Source organism: Anoplopoma fimbria, chromosome 5 (genome assembly GCF_027596085.1).
Source record: "Anoplopoma fimbria isolate UVic2021 breed Golden Eagle Sablefish chromosome 5, Afim_UVic_2022, whole genome shotgun sequence".
NCBI classification, from domain to species: domain Eukaryota; kingdom Metazoa; phylum Chordata; class Actinopteri; order Perciformes; family Anoplopomatidae; genus Anoplopoma; species Anoplopoma fimbria.
In genome coordinates this window covers 6,398,955-6,404,954 of record NC_072453.1, presented here as the reverse complement: position 1 = coordinate 6,404,954, position 6,000 = coordinate 6,398,955, and positions in this window count along the sequence as shown.

Here is a 6,000-nt window from a genome sequence, read left to right as displayed (position 1 = left end):
CACAGGCGCCTCGCTGAGCCTATGAAGCCGATATGCGGACGTGATTGAGAACAGCAACTGCCAGCAGCTGATCTAGCGGACTCCATGGAACTGGCGCCGTCCTGTTTGTGTTTCTTCATCCTCCAACTCCTGGCAAATATAAAAGCTACGGCTGAGTATTGATCCACAAAACATTATCGGCTGATAGCAGAGACATTGGGCTTCCCGTGGACACACTTTTTGTTCTCCATCCGCGCCGCTGAACAACTTTTATTCCAGGAAAACCCGCTGGAAGTAATGCGGGCTGTGAACAATTTTGCACAATTCCCGTTAAATTGACCCAAACAGACGGGACCTGGCGCAAAATCAACCAATGCATAACCAAATTGTATCTATGCTCAAGCGGATGCACGCGGTTCGGTCAGATTGTCTTTCCGTTTTTGCTTTTAATACATCGATACATTTTCCCAACTAACACAGTCCGGCCATTGACTTTGAATGACGTGGTCGAGATTATTTGCTGTTAAACCTGGTATAAATTAACTGTCACGATATCTAAGTTACAGGGGACACTTGGGACGATGACATGGGGTTTTATGGGTTGAAATACGATGGATAGGTTTGCTGTTTTTGCTGATTTTTCGACAGAATTGCTTATAACTGTCACTATGGCAGTCGCCACTCGAGGTCCATTGTCAGGAAAGTTGCCAACACCTCCAAACATCAGGGACTCTGATACCGGATCAAAAAATTGATGACCATATTTCGGACAGTGTTGCAAGTGGCTGCTGTCTGACCAGGTGTTAGTCCAGCTGCAGGGGGGAGGGGGGGGACTGCACCCGAAACGAAAGTCCTTTAATATAAGGCGCAGTGATGGCTTTCTTTTGTTCAGAAACTGGCGCATCAGACTACAGTCAATAACAGGTTTGACATTTGGCTTTTCCTCATTTTTATGAGGTTATGTGGAGCCAGTCACCAAACAACAACAACAAAAAAAAAAACTCCCAAATTTCAAACTTTAATATAATTCTCCTGTATTTATTTCTTATTGTAATAGCAGGTCTGATGTCACTCCCTGCAACGCCATTTTGATTCCTAAAGTCACAGCCACTGGAGTAGTGTTTTTCCCCGAGTTTTATGCCATGGTTATCTGAGTTATTGGACACTATTTTTTGGATAAAAAAACATATTTCTGTAGTCGTCCACATGATCCTCAATGGTGCAAAGCAACACCAGGCTGTTTTTTCCAAGAGGTGGTCCTGTACAGAATACACCACAGGGGGATACTGCCCATTTTGAAGCAATGAAGGGTCCACTGTTATTCAAATAACATTATGCCCAATTAAGCTTTATTAGTTGGCGTAATTTGATATACCTACCTCTTTACTGTGTATATTGTATCCGATAAATAGTGTAAATAGTCTAGGAAGTTACACTTGTGAGGAGGATATCAGTGCATCTGTCCTTCTGTCTCCACCTGTGTCCTCACAGTGAATTGATGACTGAGGTTTTTGTTGGTGCGTGTGCGTGTTTTAAATGGAGGATGTGTGAGTTAGTGGGTTAGTGAGCAAAGCAGGCAAGCGAGATTGAATGAGTGAAAACGAGGAGGGAGGAGTGAAGGATTGAGTGAATAAGTGATTTTTTTTTTTCATGAGACACAGGGAGGGAGTATATGAAAGGGTGAGTTGTACTACACAAGTGCATAACAGAGAGGGGGAGGGGGGCATAGATGAGGGTGAAGGAATGAATGAGTGAATAAAGCGGGTAAGGATAGCTGGAGTGAATAACATTTTTATATATATATATATATTTGTGTTGCGCAAGTAAAGAAGGGAGGAGCCCAATTAGACCATGCAGTGCGTTGCTTATGTGCGTATCTCTATAAATACACAGTAATGTCTCCGTGATGTTATGAACAACATGTCTATTGTTTGAGACTTCTATTCGGGCCAGGTGTAACACGAACACCTTTCGGCTTGTTTTGGTAAAAATGATAGTGTATTGGTCCGTTATTCTTGTCCCCGTTGGTCCGGATGGAGGTGTTATTGTTGTCTTTGACCGCCTGTGCCCCGTTTAGGAAGCGTTGCTGAAAAGCAGCCGCCAAACACAGACCCTCCCCCGTCCCCCGTAGACCACTCCCTTTATCCGCCGACAGAGGGACGTCCTGGGCTTGAATTTTCCCTGCCAGAATTATAACCTGCTTTTTTTAAAATTATTTTTTCTATTTTTTTTGAGGATTCGTGCCTTTGGGGTGTGGGCAGAGCTTCTAAAATTTGATGATTAATTTATTGGTTAAATGACGGAAATTAGTCCTCACTCCATTTATTGGTGTAAACAGTCATTCACTACTGCTACTAGCACACTGATATCTTGCTTCCCAGTTAATAATAATAATAATAATTCATTTTATTTGAGGGCGCCTTTCAAAGCACCCAAGGTCACCTTACAGGGCAGTTTAAAAACAGAAAACATAATCAACAATCATAAAAAACACAAGAACAAGATACATTGAACAATTTACATAAGTGGGGTGAGATGGGTTAGATGGAATATGTCAGTTTAAAAAGATGTGTTTTGAGACGAGACTTAAAAGTTGTAAATTTGGTGTTGCCTTTGTCTGACTTGCAGTTATATTCAACTTTACATAATGCTTAACCTACTGCTGGTTTATTTGTCTTAAGTTGGAGCAAGTTGAGTGGGATGTATAATAAATGTATTTACAGAAGACAGCAACACCATCCTCTCAGGAGTGCGTTAGCGTTGCACCTCTAAGTTTATTTGATGCCAGTTTGTAATTTAAACTGCCTTAAACCTTCTCAAGTCTTGTCCTGCATTTGGCCCAAAGCATTCTGGGGAACATCACACAAAGTTTCACTACTGAGGGCCTCAGCGTTCTCCATATCAGGGCTCTGGATCAGTCCCGTATTAGGTTCAAAACTGTCCAACACATGATCACAGTGTGCTCCGTTAAAAGCATTATTTTTAATATATTTTTATGTGAGGACTGTGTGGTCGTTTACTCTGACTTTGAAAGTCAGATAAGGCCAAATTAAGTTAGATATTTTTTATTTACTCGGTTGGCAAGAAAAGATGGTCTGGAGACCGGTTTAGATCATTTGTTCTTTTCCTGCTCTTCTCTTAAGACTTTTATCGTCAAATTTTTTGATTTACTAATTCTCTACATGCATTTTACTCCTACACATACATTTTTATATTGTAAAGAATTTATAGCTTTTTGATGAAATGAGTATGCATCCAAATCAAGTTTCACTCAATCACTTGGCCAGTCAATAGAATGGAATTAATTTCATTTTTTGGCTCATGTTTAGGATTATGTGCAGTATTGTAGTTTCCATGATGTGGATTTTTGAAACCCATTTGATGTATTGCTATATCATTTTGTTGCATGTCTTTGAAAGATCAGATGAAGTGCACTCCAGCTGTTAATCACAGTTACATTCCCAAAACTACATCTTTGTTTCTTGTTATAGATTTATTTTAGCAACTTTTCTTGGAAACCAAACTGATTCCACTCTAGCAAAGTGCTTTGAGAAAAAGTCAAACAAAAAACACAAACAATGTATACAGGTATAGTTTATAGTAGTTTATCTGCACAAGAAAATTATCGAAAAGTATTTGTTTAAATCTTTGACCAGTTGCGTCTTCCCTGCTTGCGTATTTAATCAATGTAGCCCTTTGTACAGTTTTAAAGTGCTACTTGTGCCCTTGAGCTGGACACCATTTAGTTCAGCTGTCCATTGCGCTGCCACAGATAAAACCATTTATGTCTTGGTGATTAGACTTGCGCTAAACTAACAGCATGCCATGTTGAGACAACCAAAGTGAGAACGAGACGTTGACACACTGGCGGCTTTAATACAAGTTTCCTCAGGGCAGCTGGGGTGCGAGTGTGCTCTGTTTCGACAGTTGTGACAACACTTGGATGTGTGAGCAGGTGTCAGCAGCCAAGTGCTGTACTGACTGTGCGGCAGCTTCGTCTTGATGAATGTCCTACCATTCATGCTCCAACCCCCCTCCCCATCATCTCATTATGTAGAGCAGGTAACTAGTTCCTCAATGTCAGCTGTCTAACAACCTCTCACATGACAGGCTTGTCATTGGACACAGTCTTTGAGAGCACCTGTGGGCTGTCAATCAAACCAGCAGAGATGACCGTAACAGCTATTGTGCTTTGTCTCTCATGCTACAAGATGACACAGCATATTTGTCAAACAGTTAAAAGTGTGATTTAAAACGTAGGTGCTCGATTTAAATATAATTTAGTCGGTCAGTTATGTTCATATTAGTGCTAAAACTAAACATTTTAGAGTTGCTGCTTTCTTTCCAAGTTATGGCACATGTGACATGTTGACCACTAGCTATCACATCTAATTTGTTACTGATACATCACAAGAATGCTACATTTAGCCCTAATCCTGACTTTAACCCTTGCCCCTTTAATACTTGGAGACTTAGGAAGAGTACAGGAGTGACACGAGCTGCTGAAACAGGCTGCCACTAAACCAGAGCCATCTATTAGTAGAATTCAGTATAATTGTGATATTTCTTTTGAAAAAATATTTAAACTATAAACTGTCTTTGGTTTTTTTGGACACCATGAGAAATTATTAATTTATTTATTTTACTTTGTGTTTTGGGTCAAAGCTTTGCTTAAAAATACCAAACAATGACTGAAATAGTTTTTTATGGTTCTAATGCTCTCTTTAAACTTTAATGAACAAGATTTTCCAGAAGTATTTAGCGCAAAGTCCCCTAATACTGTGTACTGGTGACTTCTGATCGTAGCCGCGTTTACCAACAGAGGGCAGAAAGTAACACAAGTTACTTTCCAGTATTACTATTTGCCATTATAATAACCTTAGACTTAGCTTAAATGGGGTTAGCGCTGCTACACAAAAGAATAATATATATTTGTGTTAAACAGTTATAGAAGACAGTAATAGGTGTGTAAGCCATACAGTAAATGTACGCAATAAAGACACTTAGGTATGTTATTGATCTATGGCCTATCCTAAAAATGATCTTAACTAAAGTACAGTAGGGATGAACTATGTGTATTTCAGGTTCATAACTGGTTTTGTCAGCATTTCTTTAAAACTCTATGGTTTGTTAATGTGGATGTCAGCCAACAGGGCTGCCCTCAATCTGGGATGCAACTGCACGTTTAGACACCAGAGGTCTCTCCAGACTTAGTTTCCGGAGACTGCTCAGAAAGCCTGTGCTCAACTCAACTACTAGTGGCACTGTGACGCTGGAATGTCAGAAATAACCATTGATGTTTTTGAGGGCAGACCTGTCCCAGTAGAGAAGTTAATATTGCATAAATGTGGTTGAAAATGTGACTTCCCTATGAATTCACATCATGACAGTTTTACGGAAATGTCAATGCACCCTTTATTATTTACACTTTTACACTCCCTTTCTCCTCTTATTCTTTCCCCTTTTTTCAACATTATTCCTCCAACTCACTGCTTCCCCTTCCTCGCTTCTTACGTTTTATGTCCCCAAGAGATCTTCTAAGTGGAGCAGTTTGGACTAAAACTGTGTCATACGGTGACCTGATTTATTTTTCTGCCATTTTTCATAATGCGGGTGATTCCCTCTATTGCACAATCACTACTGATTGGCATTTGGCTGATCGAGGGTGAAGCACCATCTATTTTAATTCACATGATTAGTTAGAGACTAACAGGTTCCAGACATCGCCTAGAACAACTTGTCTTCTTAATTTATAAAAGATGAAGTCAGCTAAGAGAACAATAGACCAACGCTGTAATGCTGTGATCCTGCACAGTGACAAAACACTGCTGAGTGTTAAATGTATTTTTCAGACTAGTTCCAGTCTTTTTGAGCATTACCATCCCTTGAACTCAAAATCTTGTGTTCAGGTCATGTGATTGAAGTTCAATACTCTCCTCTGTTGAGCGTTCAAACTGTAGCTCTTCACCCTTTTTTAACTGTAATCGTATATTAATATTTGCTTCCTATCCCCGTGTTTTT